At 48.3% G+C, this 19896-nt stretch overlaps 1 pseudogene; it reads left to right on the top strand.

Moving 5' to 3' along the window:
• The first annotated feature begins 2631 nt into the window (after nucleotides 1–2631).
• LOC146175222 (uncharacterized) lies at nucleotides 2632–3627 on the top strand (annotated as a pseudogene).
• The last annotated feature ends 16269 nt before the right edge of the window (nucleotides 3628–19896 follow it).

The raw sequence follows: 19896 nt of genomic DNA on the forward strand, positions 1-19896 counted from the left end.
TGGTGGGCACAAACCTCGGAGCGGAGGTGGCGCGGAATGACAAGAAGCCACGTTCTGCCGTCTGAGTTGTAGTTCCTGCGGTAGAGAAGGCCGTTCCGAATGGCGAAATGGGAGGCCTGTCGGCGGAGTGCCCGAGGATGCGTAGCCGCGGAAGTAGTGCCAAGGATATCCAGCAGGTTAGAAACCCAAGGATCTTGTCGTTGCTCGAAAGGCATATCCTCAATGGTGAGTGCTGACAAGAGTGCTTGAGGAGGGGACGATGAGTTAGGCGAGCGCACCGGTGACCGAGAAAGAGCGTCGGCGTCAGAGTGCTTGCGGCCAGAGCGGTACACAACACGGATGTCGTATTCCTGAAGCCTGAGAGCCCAGCGCCCGAGACGGCCAGACTGATCCTTGAGAGACGCGAGCCAGCAGAGAGCGTGATGATCTGTAACTACCTCGAAGGAGTGGCCGTATAAGTAAGGGCGGAACTTCGTTACAGCCCACACGATTGCTAAGCACTCCTTTTCGGTAACGGAGTAGTTGGACTCGGCTTTGGTGAGAGCACGGCTTGCGTAGGCGACAACGTATTCGGAGAAGCCAGGCTTGCGCTGGGCGAGGACGGCGCCGAGGCCGACACCACTGGCATCGGTGTGAAGTTCTGTAGGTGCAGTAGGGTCGTAATGGCGAAGGATTGGGGGTGACGTCAGAATATTGCGCAGTGTTGCGAATGCATCATCGCAGGCTGGCGACCAAGAGGAGAGGTTAGGGGTGCCTTTCAAGAGCTGTGTAAGGGGGGCTATGATGGTTGCGAAATTCCGAACAAAACGACGAAAGTACGAGCAGAGGCCCACGAAGCTTCGCAGTTGTTTCAAAGTGGTCGGTTTCGGAAAGTCAGCGACGGCGCGCAGCTTCTCAGGATCAGGCAGAACTCCATCTTTACACACAACATGTATATAAAAATATATATATATATATATATATATACATGCATATTGTTAAGCGGGGATCCAGGCACTGTTAGCTAGCAGAACCGTAGCGATGGAGGCTTACCTTTGAGTCAGCTGGTCAGCAAAAGCACTTCCTCGTCGTCTTTCTCGGCTATCTGTCCGCTTCATCGGAACTTCTTACAATCTGGTCACCGCAGAAAAAAGGAGCCATCCTTGCGACTCAAGGAGACGAAATGATAGCAGGATCGTAATAAGGCTTTAAGCAGTCGAGGTGAACAATCGCACTCCCACGGCGGCAAAGGTCGGTAGTAGCAGCTAGCGGTTCAGCTAGGTAATTGACGGGAGACGTCTGTTGGAGCACTAGATAGGGTCCGCAGTACTTGGCAGTAAACTTGTTGGTCAGAGCTGGTGTTGTCGATGGGACCCAGAGCCATACGTGAGAACCGGGAGAGAATTGGTGGGCAGAGTGGCTGCTGTCGCTGTGTGCTTTCTTCTGGGCTTGCTCGTCCGAAGTAAGCGAGCGAGCCAGCTTGCGGCCTTATTCAGCGTGCCTGACAGCTGCTGAAAGTGATGTATACTCTGACATATCAGGACGATAAGGGAGGATGATGTCGAGTGGAGACGAAGGTTCAAGAAAAAAAAATGGCGAGAAGCCGGTAGTTGCTTGAAAGGCGGTGTTATAGGCATAGGTAATAAATAGGAGAATCTTGTCCCAATCGGAGTTGTCGGAGGCAATGTACCTGGACATCATGTGACCGAGTGTGCGGTTGAAGCGCTCTATGGGGCCGTTGGTTTGAGGGTGGCACGCGCTGGCTGTCCGGTGGATGGTCTGACATTTACGTAGGAGCGCTACGACAACCTAGGATAGGAAAGATTTGCCTCGATCACTTGGAAGTTCACGAGGGGCCCCGTGCCGCAGAATGAAGTGATGCAGAAGAAAGGACGCCATATTGGTTCTGGTGGCATCCTGAAGTGCTGCTGTGTCCGCATGCGAGTAAGGTGATCGACGGCCACGATTATCCAACGATTCCCTGCAGGTGTACATGCCAGAGGTACATACAAATCGACGCCAACACGATCGAATGGTCGGTGTGGGCACGAAAGATGCTGTAGTGGAGCCGGCTGATGGAGAGGAGGAGGCTTGCGACGCTGGCAATCGATGCACGAACGCACATACTGACGAAGGTATACATACCGCGCAAGTAAAAGCGCTGTCTCAACTGTTCATAAGTCCTAAATACACCCACATGGCCACACTGCGGATCGTTATGGTAAGATGCGCAGATATAACTACGGAGGTGTCGAGGTACGACTAGCAGCCACTTACGGCCATCTTGCATATAATTGTGTCGATAGAGAAGACGGTCACGAAGGGCGAAACGCTGCGCTTGACGACGGAGGGCGCGCGGAGCCGGTGAAAGTGACTAGTTCGTTAGAAGATCGAAGATTGATTGGACATGGCAGCACTGCCGTGATGATGTCACATCAAGTACCTTTGTTTGTGCATGTTTGCGCATCGCTCCTGATCCTAGTCTCCGACACACCGACTGTCATAACGGCCGTCGGACAGCAGCCATCTTATTTCCCAGCTGCGATCAACGAAACGCTGTGGCGGCTTCCTGGATTTATAGCCGATGCCTCTCGCCGTGCACCAAGTATGGACGATCATCGCCTCGTGGAAAACGTCCTCTGCGCACCTTCGATGAGCACAGTGACGTCACACCACCAACATACGTCACGGAGCCTGCCGGCTATAAATCTGCTGCTCCGACCAACTTTCACCAGTGGACACGGCAGCACTGCCGTGATGATGTCACCTCAAGTACCTTTGTTTGTGCAGGTTAGTGCAAAAATATACGGTTTTCGTAGCGATAACCTCTGTCTAGTTATGCTGCCGTGTCCACAAGTACTTCATGATTGTGTCAACGACTGTCTTTCATTGGTATGCATGTTGCTGAAGCTTTCAGAGGATGTAGAGGAAAACCCTGGGCCTGTTTCTGGAGCTATCCTAAATGAAATTATCAAAACTCAAAAAGAAATATTGGCCACAGTTGCTATTATTCAAGAAAAACAAACATCGTCTGAGGCAGGTATAGTGAAAATGCGAACAAGACTCGATTCCATCGAAGCGAAGCTCTTGGTCCTAGAGGAATCCCAAATAAGACTATCTAATCTTGAGACTACTGTGAGTGATTGCCAGGCGGAAATCGCTGCACTAGCTAAACAACTTGGTGGCTTGGAAAATCAGTGCCGGCGGAACAACCTGATTGTAAGAGGTATACTGGAAGAAGAAAATGAAAACGAAGAAACATTGCTGAGAAAAGTAAACGACGAAGTTTTTGAGGTAAAACTCGGAGAGAAGCTAAGTGCCATTTAGAGAATACACCGTCTTGGTAAGTTGTCTCCGGGAAAGCATCGGCCATTTATCCTTAGGATTGGTGATTTTATGGAAAAAACTAAGATTATGAATAATTGCTACAAGCTTAAAGGAGGGCAAATAAGCATTTCAGAGGACTATTCTAAAAGAGTGCATGATATAGGGAAGAACCTCTGGAATTCCACTGTAGACGAAAGGAAAAACGGGGCCAAGGTTAAGATGGTATTCTATAAGATGAGTGTGAACAAAATCCTTTACGCCTGGGACGAAACTACGAAACAAAGGCACAAAGATCATACCCTTTTTGGGAGTAGCGATTGACGCAGGAACACAAGATCAAAACCGTTCAAAGTCATAAATGTTAATGCCAGAAGCATATTAAATCAAACTGTCGAATTAGAAAGCATAATCATAGAATATGAACCAGACATAGTAGTAGTCACAGAACCGGGGCTGCATAGGGATATACTAGACATTGAAGTTACTCCTCCTAGCTGTATAATAGTGAGAAAGGACCGAGAAGACAGAGGCGGGGAAGTTGCATTAATTATCAAGGACAACATAGCATTTTCTGTACTTCCAGATGCAAACGGCGTAGAAGCGCTATGGGTCAAAATAAAACTAGATAAACAAACAGTCTTCATCGGGGGTGTTTACAGGGCCCCAAATGCTCCGGTAGACATTGTGGTAAATCTTCGAACATTTATGGATTCCTACCTGCCTCACGATAGTAGGATGCTATTATTGGGAGATTTCAACCTACCCAGCATTGACTGGTGTTCGAAATTACCTGGAACACGAGAAGTGCTTAGTTGTGAGCAGTTACTTGATATGGCTTTTTGTCGTAATTTAGTTCAATTTGTATCTGATCACACAAGGATATGTACTACAACGTCATCTATACTGGATTTGATTTTTGTTTCTGAACGTATACAAACCTCTTTCTGTGAATGTGAGATCTTGGATGGCTTGTCCGATCATAGGATGGTTTTGTTATCCCTAAAGGCATCACCAGATTTCACAGGTACTTTGTCCAAAAAACATTTCTTTAATTTCCATTATGCTGATGATGCTGCTGTGATTGACTGCATCGATTATTCATATTAAGATTTTGTGCAGCTGTATGACTCTGATGCTAGTACTGACCAACTATGGGAATTCTTTTCGGAATTAGCAGAGCGGTGCCTTAATCAGTTTGTTCCTAAGAAATTTAAGAGCACCAATAAAACGAGTCCCTGGATAACTAGAGACATTCTTCATCTCAAACGAAGAAATAAACGCAAAAGTAAGGCTTCCTCACACAGCCCAAACCCCGAAAATAAACTTTGTATTCGCCGCATGAGCCAGGATTTAAAGAGACTTCTTAAGGAATCAAAAGACAGATTCTATAATGTCACGTTCACGAAATTTCTTCGCGAGTCACCTGGTAAATTTTGGCGCTATATAAATTCGTATAAGGTTCTGCGCCACGCTGAGACCGAGGAGAACGCCCATAAACGTGCCGAAGATTTTAATTTATATTTTTCGTCTGTTTACATACGTGATAATGGTGTACTGCCTCCTTTTAATGCTGGAACTGAAAGGCCTCCTATTACTGACTTACAAATTGATGAGCAAGGTGTTCTAAATCTGCTATTACATATTGACATCAAGAAAAGCCAAGGTCCTGATCGTATCCCTAACGAGTTTTTATATAGGCACTCTGAATGGGTATCTAAATACTTGACCAAAATATTTCAGTCTTCTTTTACTAGCGGATGCTTCCCAACTGACTGGAAGCGAGCAAAAGTTATACCAGTCCATAAAAGCGGAAATAATTCTGTTAGCAATTATCGCTAAATCTCACTCACTAGTACAGTTTCGAGGTTGCTTGAACATATCTTATCTAAACACCTGCTCAACTACCTCGACCACCATGATATCCTGTATTATCGCCAGCATGGCTTCCGAAAGGGACTGTCCACAACTACCCAACTGATAGAAATAGTTCATGACCTCGCAGCAGCAATAAATTCACGGGGCCAAACAGACATTATATACCTTTACTTTGCGAATCCATTTGCATTTGACAAAGTTTCACACCAAGAATTGTTATATAAGGTTAATGCGGTCTTTAAAAATCAAACACTCACACAGTGTTTTTCCGCGTATATATCCTCTCGTGAACAGTATGTATTTGTTAGAGGTTGTGAATCTAGCATTCTTCCTGTTGCTTCTGGTGTGCCACAGGGTACCGTTTTAGGCCCATTCCTCTTTCTCATCTTCATTAATGATTTGCAAAGTAGTATTGATGTTCCAATAAGACTTCTGACAACTGCGTGATGTACAGTAGCGTAAATACGATTGATGATCAGATTAAATTAAATTTGAACCTACAAAGAATAGTCAATTGGTGTAACGACTGGTAGATGGAGTTTAACCTAAAAAAGTGTTCATGTCAGTAACTAGGAAAAAGAATGTTCTTAGTTTCAATTACCAAATAAATGGTTACATGATCGAAAGAGTTGATCAGTATAAATACTTAGGCTTAACTTTTACATCAGACCTACGATTGAATACCCACCTTGAAAATGTCATCTCCAAAGCTTTTAAAACACTATGGTACCTGCGGCGCACATTACACAGTGCCACCCCGGATGTAAAGTGCCTGGCTTACAAAACCCTAGTCAGACCAATTATCGAATATGCCAAAGTAGTATGGGATCCTCACACATCAACTAACATTCACATGCTAGATAGGATTCAGCGGCTCGCTGCAAGGTTTATAACTAATAAATACCGCCGTAACCATACTTCAACAGACATCTGCCAACAAGCCCAACTACCAATGTTAGAAAGCAGAACCAGGTATGAAAGACTAAAAACTCTTTACCTCATTATCAATAATTATCTAAAAGTTGATAAATCAGACTACTTAGAGATCAAAACTAATGAGACATCAAGGCATCGTCATAGTAGGTTCATTCCATTGCCGGCTATAAAAAGTAATTGCTTCAAGTTTAGTTATTTTCCGCGAACTTGTAAGGACTGGAACTCTCTTCCAGATTCTACTGTTCGATCATCATCATTATCTGAATTTGTACGCCATTTTGAAAATTTCATCTATGGCACTACTGCAGGGTGATGAGGTTCTATTGCTGTTGTGTAGGATGGCTGTTGTTCCGATTTCTGTGTAATTCATTTTTGTTTTGTTTGTGTGTGCATTCAGAGACAATTTTAACGCGGTAGCGTTAAGGCGCTCGTGTCGCAGAAAAGCCGGTGTCGTCGGCGGCATTGGCCGTGAGCGTTAAATCCCGTCATGCACTTCATAAATAAAAAGCAACTTCCAAGATGGGCTGGGTGGGAATTGAACTAGGGTCTCCGGAGTGTGAGACGGAGACGCTACCATTCAGCCACGAGTTCGATGCTTGAAAGCGGTACAAAAGCGCTTCTAGTGAATGCGGTGTTGCCTTAGAAACGTGCCGTTGAACGTTATACGGCGGTGTATATCGGTAATTATGAGCATGTTACTTACAGAAGTCGCAGTTAAACTAGTACGGAAGTACGTTTCCGCTACATTTCTACTGCGCTCTGCGCACATGCAGAGCCATTTTGCGGCAAACACAGAAGAACCCCTCCTCGCAATGTGCGGCGCTGCCCCGACACGTGGCGCGCCACTCGCCCCTGACGTTTCGTCGTGCACCCTCACGGGTTCCAGAATCAAGCGTCTTTCCTTTCTTTAGATCACTATCTTCGCTCACCCGCTTCTCCCCTTCGGGCCGCGCGGGTACTGGTGCGAGGATGCCCCAATACCCTTGCGTTTAATAAGTTTTCTCGACGAGGTGCAATAAGGCTATCGCGTTCCACTCTTGAAGGCGAAGCTTAAGCGTCCTCCAAATTTTTGATTGACTATTGATTTTCATCGTGTTCTATATTGCCCATTTTTTTCGTTTTGTATTTCCACTCCTGTTACAGCCCTTTATGGTGGCTGACAGTATTAACAAATGAATGGATAAATGAATGAAATGAATAGTGAAGTTAGCCACGGATACTTGCGCTGCTCTGATGGCATGCCGCCGATGGACAGGGAAGACAAGGCGGAGCTGGGGGCAGAGGACAACGGAGCGTCAGGAGGCACCGGCGAGCGAGATAAAGCGTCTGCGTCGGAATGCTTCCGCCCTGTATGATAGATGACTCTGATATCATACTCTTGTAGTCTAAGCGACCAGCGGGCGAGACGGCCGGTGGGGTCTTTTAGTGAAGACAACCAACACAAAGCGGGGTGGTCTGTAACAACATCAAAGGGCGTCTATACAAGTATGGCCGAAATTTCTGAAGCGCCCGAACAATAGCCAAGCAATCCTTTTCTGTCACCTAGTAATTGGTCTCGGCCTTGGTCAGCGTTCGACTTGCGTACGCCACAACGTATTCATCAACACCGGGTGTTCGTTGGGCAAGAACAGCGCCGAGGCCGGCGTCGCTGGCATCGGTGTGCATTTCGTTAGGAGCAGCCGGGTCAAAATGTTGCAATGGGGAGGGTGAGGTAAGTACCGTGCGCAGTTTCATGAAAGCAGTATCGCAAGCCTGCGACCAGGCAGAAAGATCGTTTTGAGCGCTGAGAAGTCGCGTCAGAGAGGCAATGATGGTCACAAATGTCCGAACGAAACGCCTAAAATCGGACCTTAAGCCTATAAAGTTGCGTAATTGCTTGATAGGTGTCGGCTTCGGGAACTCAGCGATTGCGCGGAGTTTAGAAGGATCCGGAAGGATGCCATCCTTGGACACTGAATGCCCTAAAATAGTGAGATGGCGAGCGGCGAAATGGCACTTTTTCAGGTTGTGCTGCCGACCGGTATCGCTAAGACATTGCAAGACAGTTTCAAGGCAAGTTAGGTGGGTCGCGAAGTCTGATGAAAATACGACGATATCATCCAAGTAGCAAAAACATGTGTGCCACTTCAAACCGCGGAGAATATTGTTCATCATGCGTTCAAAGGTGGCGGGCGCGTTACACAGGCCAAACGGCATGACGTTGAACTCATAGAGCCCGTCGGGGGTGACAAAAGCTATCTTGGGGCGATCGTCCCCAGCCATTGGAACTTGACAGTAGCCAGAACGCTAATCGTTTGAAGAGAAAAATTCTGCTCCATGCAAAGTATCCAGCGCGTCGTCTATGCGTGGTAGCGGATACACGTCCTTTCGTGTGATCGCATTAAGGCGGCGGTAGTCCATTCAGAATCGAATAGACCCGTCTTACTTTTTGACTAAAACGACCGGGGACGCCCAAAGGCTACTGGAAGGCTGAATGACACCCTTACTGAGCATCTCGTCGACTTGCTCATCAATAATGCGGCGCTCTGAGGCTGATACACGATAAGGACGTTGGCGTAATGGGGCGTGCGTACTGGTATAGATGTGGCGGGCAACAGTTGATGTACGACCCAATTCCCAGGCGAAAATTACTACAGAAAATTTTCTGTTGTTACGACAGGATTTCTGTGCGGTTTTTGACGGGAAACCTGTTGTGACAAGAGAACGTTCTGTAGTAACATCACAAATTTCTGTAGTTACGACAGAAAAGTGCTACAGAACTACAGAAAAATTTGACGTTTACGACAGAACTACACAATATTTTGTCGTATTTTTGACACGGTTCTTTAGTTTTTTTCGACTTGGTTATAGTTGCTGGATGTGAAAGGAAGCTCGGAATCGGTTTAGCAAGTCGAAAAGCTTGGCGCGTTGATCTGGAGCGTGAGCACTGCCGATGGCTTTGTCGAAGGCAGCCAGAGGCGACGAAGGAGACGAGAAACGAGGTGGGCTAAGGGCACTGACGCTGTCTGAGATTGCGTAGGCGCAGGTGGAGAGAAGCGGCGGGATGTTCACAACATTTCCTGGCCGAGCAGGCTCGGCATGCCCCACGCACTCGCCACGTTGCAACATGAGAGGATAGAACGAATCATTACTAATGCGAGTTTGGTGCGGCCGCTTCGTACGCTAAGGACAGCGCAGGGGAAGGGAAGACGGCGTCGCAAGACGAAAACGGAAGATGGGGTGAAGAGCACTGTACAGTCTTGTAGAGAGGCACATTTTATAGGCACAATCGCAGCAGATCAAGGCGGGATGTCAGTAGCATCCGCAACGTGGAATTTGCTTCCCCATGAACGTTAGCGGCGGTCGGTGCGGTGCACAGCGGTGAAAGCTCTACTTCGGCACGAGCGCAATGCATTACGGCGCGATTGCGACAAAAGACGTCCCATCCTAAAATAATGTTATAGGAGTAGTCACGGAGAACGATAAAACTGATGACATAAAGAACGTCCTGAATGGTGACTCGAGCCGTGCAGGTACCGACCGGTTCGATGAGCTGAGCAGTGGCGGTGCGCAAAGAAATCTCAGAATACGACATCCACAAATCGGGATTTGAACAAGGCCCAAGTTGGAATGTCAGCCTCGTGATTTGTGAACCACAACTTTGCTACTTGGGTCAGGTAGAAGATCACTTAGTTAAGTTTCAGTATGTCATCCCACTTATTGTGGGTGCTTACACGTTCATACGAAGAAAGCCAGTCATCCACGTCCTGAAAGTCGGTACCGCTGAAGACCGGCGGGTCCTGCTGTCGAAGCACCCCGGTGGGTGCATGGAATAGTAGGGGCCGAGGGAGCGGGGCTGTTGGTGTTGGTGCTGGACTCAGTCATTGAGGTCGGAATTCGGCGGCTGCAGAGCTCCAGGGCGAGGAGATGAAAGATAAATCCCACGACCTCCAACAAGTGTTAAGCGGGGATCCAAGCACTGGTAGCGAGCAGAACCGGAGCGGTGGTGGCTTAACTTTGATCCGCAAATGCACTTCCTCATATATGCGTATATATATATATATATATATATATTGTAGGGGTGTGTTTATTCGGTGAACCCAGGTGATTCCAGCCGCTCAGGGGAGACTCGCAGCGAAGCGTCAGGCGTGGCGAAAGAGCAAGGCAGCGAACAACTTCTTCGTCTTTGAGAGCGGCAGCACGCGACGCATGTCAGTGGTTATATCGATGAAGATTACCACACTACAGTTTCCCCCCGGGCAGAGAAGGAGCCATCCTGGCGACTCATGGTGCCGAAAGGACAGACGGATCGTAGTAGGGCTTGATTCGGTCCACATGAACTATTTCGCGTCCACGGCGACGCAAGTCCGCAGATGGCGTAACCGGCTCAACTACGTAGTTCACAGGAGATGTTTTTTGAAGGACTCGGTATGGACCGTGATACCGAGCAAGAAGCTTCTTTGACAGGCCGGCGGTTGTGGCAGGAACCCAGAGCCACACCAGGGAGTTGGGCGCATATGAAGGCGCCTCACCTGTGTCACGATGGTGTTTTTGTTGCCACTGATTTTCCTTTGTAAGCGAACGAGCGAGCTGACGGCATTCTTCTGCGTACTGGGCGGCGTCCAAGAGTGGCGTCGATTCAGAAACATCAGGGCGGTAGGGAAAAAGCGCGTCCATTGTGCAGGTTGGCTCGCGCCCGTAAAGAAGAAAAAAGGGAGAAAATCCGGTGGTGGTCTGTATCGCAGTGTTGTACGCGTAGGTTACGAAGGGAAGAACGTGGTCCCAGTTGGAATGAGCGTCGTTGACGTACATGGCCAGCATGTCACTCAGAGTACGGTTGAAGCGTTCTGTCAGGCCATTCGTCTGAGGGTGGTAAGAAGTAGCGGTGCGATGAATGATGCGACATTCTTTCAGTAGGGCCTCGAGAGCGTCGCACAAGAAAACGCGTCCGCGGTCACTGAGCAGTTCCTTCGGTGTCCCGTGGCGAAGAATCAAGTTGTGGAGAATGAACAAAGCAACGTCTCTTGCAGAGGCAGAGGGTAACGGTGATGTTTCAGTGTAGCGAGTCAGATGGTCTACTGCCACAATAATCCACCGGTTTCCAGCAGGAGTAGTCGGAAGAGGGCCATAGAGATCTATGCCAACGCGGTCAAACGGACGAGCAGGGCAGGGTAACGGCTGCAACGAAACAGAGGACTTCTGAGGAGTTTTTCGGCGTTGACAAGATTCGCAAGCGCGCACGAAATGTCTTACGAAGCGGTACATTCCACGCCAGTAAAATCGCAGACGTAGGCGCGTGTAGGTTTTCAATACGCCACCGTGAGCACATTGTGGGTCACCATGGTACGCAGCACAAATGTCGGCACGGAGATGACGCGGGATGACTAGAAGCCACTTCCGTCCATCAAGCAAATAATTGCGGCGATAGAGAAGACCGTCACGAATGGAGAAGTGGTGGGCTTGGCGGACGAGCGCTTTGGATGAATGACCGGGAGTAGAACTTGAGAGAAAATCCAAAAGTGCATTGATCCAGGGGTCATTCCGCTGCTCGGTAGCCATGTCGATAGTTGTAAGAGTCGACAAATCGTAGGCATAGACGTGGTCAGACGAATTATCTCTAGGCAATGGCGAGCGGGAAAGAGCATCCGCGTCCGTATGCTTTAGGCCTGATCGATAAATGACATGAATGTCAAACTCCTGGAGACGAAGAGCCCAGCGAGCAAGGCGACCGGATGGGTCTTTCAGAGAGGCAAGCCAGCACAAAGCGTGGTGATCGGTCACAACGTAAAACGGTCGACCATACACATAAGGACGAAATTTTCCGATAGCCCAAATAATGGCCAAACATTCCCTTTCTGTGACTGAATAATTAGATTCTGCCTTTGTCAATGTTCGGCTGGCGTATGCCACAACATACTCGTTGTAACCAGGCTTACGTTGGGTAAGGACGGCACCAAGCCCAATACCGCTGGCATCAGTGTGGATCTCCGTAGGCGCAGCCGGATCAAAGTGGCGTAGAATGGGCGGCGAAACCAAAAGGCGGCGTAAAGTGTCGAAGGCTTTATCGCAGGCTGGAGTCCAGGCGGAAAGGTCGGAGCTGCCGGCAAGGAGCTGGGTCAGAGGAGCGATGATAGAGGCGAAGTTCAAGATGAAACGTCGAAAGTAGGAGCAGAGGCCGATAAAGCTCCGAAGCTGCTTCAGGGAGGTTGGCTTCGGGAACTCTGCAACTGCGCGAAGTTTGGTGGGGTCGGGAAGAATGCCGTCCTTAGAAACTACGTGGCCTAAAATTGTGAGTTTTCGGGCGGCAAAGTGGCACTTCTTCAAATTCAACTGAAGCCCAGCGCCGGCGAGACACGTGAGGACATCCTTTAGTCGGAGAAGGTGAGAAGAAAAGTCGGCAGAAAAAACTACGATGTCGTCCAGATAACAAAGACAGGTCTGCCACTTGAGTCCACGAAGAACAGTGTCCATCAGGCGCTCGAAAGTAGCCGGGGCATTGCAGAGGCCAAAGGGCATAACGTTGAACTCGTATAATCCATCCGGTGTTATAAAGGCAGTTTTCGAGCGGTCATTATCAGCCATCGGTACTTGCCAGTAGCCGGAGCGCAAATCCAAAGAGGAGAAATACTCGGCTCCCTGTAAACAGTCCAAGGCGTCGTCGATTCGCGGCAAAGGATAGACATCTTTGCGCGTGATTTTGTTAAGCCTACGGTAATCGACGCAAAACCGGATGGAACCATCTTTCTTGGTGACCAAAACAACCGGAGAAGCCCATGGACTGTTAGATGGCTGTATGACGCCCCGGCGAAGCATGTCGTGCACGTTGTCAGCAATGACTTGGCGCTCAGAGGCCGACACGCGATAAGGACGCTGTCGTAAAGGTGCGTTTGTACCAGTGTCGATTGCGTGCGTAACGACAGACGTGCGACCCAGAGCAGTGTGAGGAAGGTCGAAGGCAGAAGTGAAGTTCTGTAGAAGAGCAGCGAGTTGATCGCGTTGTGCGGGTGGGAGATCTGCGTCAATAGCTTGTTGAAGAACATCGGGTGGTGTCGAAGCGGTCGCTGTATCGCAAGAGCTGAGCACATTAACGTCTAATGAAGTAGGCGTTGCAGGAAGAGTATTTACAAGCTCGGGATCAAGTTCTTCAATACGACCGAGACACTCGCCGCGTAGCAGGACGGACGGACACGAAAATGGATTTGAGACGTACATTGCACTAAGGCCATCTTCGAACTTGAGGACAGCAAATGGAAGCAGGAGGCAGGGATGGCGTGAAGCGGCGTCGGAAGGTGTGAAGAAGACAGTCGAACTAATAACGCTTTCACAGGAGAGTGGAACGAGGGCAGCAGAAAATGGAGGAATGTCTGTGTCACTGGCGACGAGGAGTTTTGCAGGCCGGGTAGGGACGTCACACAAGACGGTATCACAAAGAGGTAAAAAGGAAACTTCCGCGCGGGCGCAGTCAATAACGGCATGATGAGCGGAAAGGAAATCGTAGCCCAGGATGATGTCGTGTGAGCAGTGAGCCAGTACAATAAACTCGATGGTGTATAAGACGTCTTCGATGAGAACACGGGCCGTGCACGCTGCTGAGGGATGAATGCGCTGGGATGAAGCGGTGCGAAGCGAAAAGTCGGGTAGTGCGGTGGTCACCTTGCGAAGACGACGGCAAAGAGATTCACTGATGACGGATACGGCAGCGCCCGTGTCAACAAGAGCGAGTATTGCGACACCGTCGACGAACACTTGTATTACGTTTGCGGGAGAAGACGGAGGACTTGAAGAGTTCGAACCAAGCGCAGTTCTTGCCCCGGGAACTGCGACTGTTAGTTTCCCTCAACAGCGCCGGTAGAACGTCGGGGAAGCGGTGATGGTGAACGGCGACGAGGGGAAGATGATCGGCGAGAGGTATACGTTTGATTGTCCCGAGGAACGAACTCGGAACCGGGTTGAGTTCTCGGCGAGGGCTGGTCGGCGTCGTACGTGTAGTTCCAGGGGTCAGGGCAAGAAGGTGGAAGGCGTTGGCGGCAAAGACGGGCTACATGGCCCGGCAGCCCACAAGAGTAGCAAATTGGCCGGTTGTCTGCGGTGCGCCAAGGGTTCGTAGGGCGTTGGCGTACCCTTGGAATACGGACATGGAACGCCGACCCAGGCGATGGTGAAGGATGGTTGGAAGGGGCGGCCTGGTAGGAAACAGGTGCGGTTGGCATTAGCGGCCTGGCCGCAACTTGGGCGTACATTAGTGGTGCCGTTACTTGCGGTGGCACGGGGCTGGTCGGAAGCACTGGGCTGGGCGAGAGCACGGAACTGGGCGAAAGGACATCAGCGATATGGTCTTGCACGGCACGCCGTATGGTAGGGGCCAAAGACGGAGCCATGTCAGGAACAAGGCGACCAGTGTCTTGTAATTGAGGGACCAGGGATAGCTGGCGGGCGACCTCTTCGCGAACGAAGGCTTTTATCTATTGAATCAAAGGGCTGTCCTCAGATGAAGTAGAACCACCCAGTGCTAGTGTAGAAATGGTGTCGTCTCTAAAATCGGACCGCCGGGTAGAAGCGCGCTGCTTTCGAAGCTCGTCGTAGCTCTGGCAAAGTTTAATCACTTCACTGACGGAGGCAGGATTTTTCAGCCAGAGCATCTGACACGCGTCCTCGGAGATACCTTTCAAGATGTGTCCGATCTTAGCCGCTTCGGACATTACTGGGTCGACACGTTTGCACAGGTCAACGATGTCCTCTATGTAACTTGTGAATGACTCTTCGGCATGCTGTGTGCGCTCACGCAAGCGTTGTTCTGCTCGGAGTTTGCGAACTGCAGGACGGCCAAACACTTCCGAAAAATTCTTCTTAAATGCAGACCAAGATGGCAGGTCTGCCTCATGGTTGCGAAACCAGAGGTTCGCCACGTCGGTCAGGTAAAAGATTACGTTACCTAGCTTAATAGTGTCGTCCCATCTGTTATAACTGCTGACACGTTCATACGCCGACAACCAGTCGTCGACGTCTTGGTCAGCCGTGCCACTGAAGAGGCATGGATCACGCTGCCGTAGAACGCCAGAACACAGTACCGTGGTTGGTAGGGGCGCCGATGTCGAGGTGGTCTCGTCTGGCATGGTGGAAGCAGTGGTCAACGTGCGGCTTCTAAGTTCCAGGGTGGATGGGAACGTACCCCGCAGCACCTGCACCAATTGTAGGGGTGTGTTTATTCGGTGAACCCAGGTGATTCCAGCCGCTCAGGGGAGACTCGCAGCGAAGCGTCAGGCGTGGCGAAAGTGCAAGGCAGCGAACAACTTCTTCGTCTTTGAGAGCGGCAGCACGCGACGCATGTCAGTGGTTATATCGATGAAGATTACCACACTACAATATATATATATATATATATATATATATATATATATATATATATATATATATATATATATATATATATATATATATATATATATATATATATATATATATATATATATATATATATATATATATATATATATATATATATATATATATATATCAGTTCAGTCGCTCAGTCGTGTCCGACTCTTCGTGACAATATTGACCATGTCACGCCACGCTTTCCGGTCTCTCACTATCTTCCTAACATCACATAACTTCATCTGCAGTGCCTCGAGGATGCCATCTAACCATCGCGTTCGCTGCCTACCCCTTCTCCGGCGACCCTCAACCTTTCCCAACATCAAATCTTTCTCCAGCGACTCCTCTCTTCTCATCAGATGACCAAAGTAGCTGAGCTTTAACTTTAGAATTTCACCCTCCAATGAGCCGTAAGGGTTTATGGTCGACAATATTGACTGATTTGATCTTCTGGCAGTCCAAGGAACTCTCAAGAGTCTTCGCCAGCACCACAATTCAAACGCGTCAATTCTTCGGCGGTCAGCCTTTCTCACAGTCCAACTCTCGCATCCATACATCACAACTGGAAAGACCATAGCACGAGTTATACGGATCTTGGTTGGCAGACTAATGTCTCTGCTCTTTACTAGGCGGTCAAAGCTAACCATCGCTCTCTTTCCCAGAAGCAGGCGCCTCCTAATTTCATGGCTGCAGTCTCCTTCCGAGGTAATCTTGGAGCCCAAGAAGAGAAAATCTGTCACAGCTTCCACTTCTTGTCCCTGGATGCTCCAGGACTTGATAGGGCAAGACGCCATGATCTTTGTCTTTTTAATGTTCAGTTTAAGCCCAAACTTCTCACTCTCTTCTTGTACGCGCATCAGAAGTCTCTTGAGTTCCGCTTCACTTTCTGCCATTAAAGTGGTAGCATCCGCATATTTAAGGTTGTTGATACGTTTTCCAGCAATTTTCACTCCAGCTGAAGACTCGTCCAGACCGGTCTTCCTCATGATGCACTCTGCATATAGGTTAAATAGGCAGGGCGACAGTATGCAGCCTTGCCTCACTCCTTTCTCAATCGGAAACCAATCAGTAAGACCATGCCCAGTTCTGACTGTGGCCTCTTGCCCTTCATAGAGGTTCCTGAGGAGACAGATGAGGTGAATTGGAACTCCCATCTCTTGGAGAGCTTGCCACAATCAGCTGTGATCTACGCAGTCAAACGCTTTCGCATAATCAATAAAGCAGAAGTAGATGGGTTTCTGGAACTCTCTTGCTTTTTCCATGATCCAGCGAAGGTCGGCAACTTGGTCTCTAGTTCCTCTGCCCTTGTGAAACCCACCTTGCACGTCCGGAAGCTCCGGATTCACATACTGCTGCAGCCTACCTTGGAGGATTTTCAACATCACCTTGCTAGCATGCGAAATAAGCGCGATCGTGCGGTAGTTGGAACAATCTTTGGCACTGCCTTTCTTTGGAATGAGGATGTAAACTGACCTCCTCCAATCCTGTGGCCACTGCAGGGTTGTCCAAATCTTCTGACATAATGTATGCAGAATGTTAACAGCGTCATGGTTGAGGTTTTGAAGCAACTCAGCTGGAATGCTATCAATTCCGCTAGCTTTGTTCTTGGCAAGGCTGGCTAAGGCCCATTCAACTTCACTCTTCGGGATGCCCGGCTCGAGATCAGTGATCACAACCGTCTTATGTTGGGTTTGCACATTCGGGTCCTTCTTGTACAGTTCTTCTGTGTATTCCTACCACCTCTTCTTTATCTCTGCGGCTTCAGTGAGGTCCTTGCCTCGTTTGTCCTTTATCACGCCCATCTTAGCACAGAAGCTTCCTTTGATATCTTTGATTGTCTTATACAGAGCTCTTGTGTTCCTTAATTGGCTGTTGTCCTCAACTGCTTGGCACTGTATGTTCAGGAAGGCATTCTTATATCTCCTTGCTATTTTCTGAAAATCCGCATTGAGAACCTTGTATCTTTCTCTTTCCCCCATAACTTTTGCCATCCTCCTTTCCTCAGCTATTTGCAAAGCCTCTTCAGATAACCAGTTTGCTTTCTTGCATTTCTTTTGCTTTGGAACTACCTTAGTAGCAACTTGTTCTCTTCGGGCTCTTTGTCTTCTAGATCTAATTCTTGAAATCGATTCCTCACTTCCACAGCGTTTTCTAAAGGAACTTGATCCAGATTATACCTGAAAGGCGTTCTAGTTTTCTGCGTTTTCCTCAATCGAAGCTTAATCTTGGCAACAAGAAGCTGATGATCGGTGCCACAATCGGCCCCAGGCCTTGTTTTTACTGCTTGTATAGCGCTTCTCCATCTCTGTGGGCAAATAATATAATCGATCTGATTCCTGTACAGACCGTCCGGCGAAGTCCATGTGTACAGGCGCCTCTTGTGCTGTTGAAAATGAGTATTCGCTATGGTCAGGTTGTTTTCTTGACAAAACTCTACTAGCCTCTGCCCAGCTTCATTTGGCTCACCAAGACCGAACTTGCCTGTAATTCCGGATATTTATTCACTCCCTACCTTAGCATTCCAGTCTCCTATGAGAAAAACGACGTCTGATGATGGGGTGCGGTCTAAAAGGCATTGTAGGTCCGCATAAAATCTCTCAACGTCAGCTTCTTCAGCAGTAGTGGTCGGTGCATACACTTGGATAACTGTTATGTTGAAAGGGTGACCTTGGATCCGAAGTGAAATCATTCGGTCGTTTTTGGGGTGGTACCCTAGCACTGCTTTGCCCATTCTTCTGTTTACTATGAGAGCGACCCCATTCCTTCTCTTGGATTCGTGCCCACAATAAAAGACATAATGGTCGCCGGAGTTAAATTCTCCCATTCCGGTCCACTTGAGCTCGCTGATACCCAAGATATCAATGTTCAATCTGTCCATTTCTCGCTTGACAATATCCAGTTTACCTTGCGTCATAGATCTTACATTCCATGTTGCTATGTGATACATCTCCTTGCAACCTCGGACTTTCCGGTCGCTTCCCGACACATCCACAACTGAGCGTCCTTTTGGCTTTAGCCCAGCCGCTTCATTCGTCCTGGAGCTACTAGGAATCGCCCTTTGTTCATCCCCAGTAACATATGGGACGGCTTCCAACCTGGGGGGCTCATCTTCCGGCGCCATATCATTATTGGTATTGTGACTGGCCATAGGGTTTTCTTGGCAGGAAATACTGGAGTGGGTTGCCATTACCTTCTCCAGTGAATCACATTTTGTCAGAACTCTCTGCCGTGACCTGTCTATCTTGGGTGGCCCTACACAGCAGAGCTCACGACTTCATCGAGTTTCGCAGGCCCCTCCGCCACGACAAGGCAGGGATCCATGAAGGGTATTTATATATATATATATATATATATATATATATATATATATATATATATATTACCAATTCATTGTCTTCTTTTGTGACAACCTTATAAGCAGCAACATTCGGAGACTAGCAAAAAATACCGCAGCTGCACTCATTGCAGCAGCATTTCAACGTTGGAATACACTCATCGACAAATAGCGCTCTCGAAGTTAAACATTCTAAGGATTGCTTCCATTTTTCGTTCAATAGCGCTCTGCGTAAAATGATAGGGCTAACGTTAAGAGATAGCAAGTGTGCAGAGTGGGTCAGAGAAATAACTCAAGTCACTGACATTCTAGTGAAAAACGAGAAGAAGAAATGGGCCTGAGCAGGACATGTAGTGCGAAAAGAGGATAACAGATGGTCGCTTAGGGTAACAAACTGGATTTCAAGGGAAAGAAAGCGTACCAGGGAGCCGCAGGAGGTTTGGTGGGCGGATGAGGTTAAGATATTCGCAGGGGTCAAGTGGAAGCAGCTAGCATAGGACCGGGTTAATTGAAGGAATATGGGAGAGGCCTTCGCCCTACAGTGGGTATAGTCAGGCTGTAGATGAAGGATTGCTTAGGTGCCCCAATTTTGTTTTCTTTCTTGCTGAATGTTATAATGAAGAGGAAATGATGTCCTCCCTTGTGAAGAGATTTGGAGGTATTGTTTCAGGCTCAAATGCAGTCAGTGAGTAAGAAATGCGGGCGCACCAAGAAGGGGCCTCCCACTTTTGTTGCCAAAAATTTTCATTCTTGAAAAACCGCTCGATGCCCCCCCCCCCCCTCCCCCCTCCTTTCTTTTTTATTTTGCAATACAACCCTTCAAGTGAATGCGAACGTTTTCATGCTTTTTTAGCAGGTGCGGATCGTTGTCACGTAGCAATGCTGGTTCTGCCAGTAGTCGAATTTGCCCACAATTGCTCGCCACACAAACCCCACTAACCAAGTGGCACATTCTAAGCGATCGTTAATATTAGGCTATCACATGCACACGTTTTTCTGTTAAGACCTCCCACACATTCTCTTAATAAAAATGAATTGCAACACGTGAATCCCATGGCATATGAAGAACAAAGTTTTACTAATGCTGCAAA

Source organism: Amblyomma maculatum, chromosome 11 (assembly GCF_055883805.1).
Source record: "Amblyomma maculatum isolate TAMU_Amacu chromosome 11, ASM5588380v1, whole genome shotgun sequence".
NCBI classification, from domain to species: Eukaryota; Metazoa; Arthropoda; class Arachnida; order Ixodida; family Ixodidae; genus Amblyomma; species Amblyomma maculatum.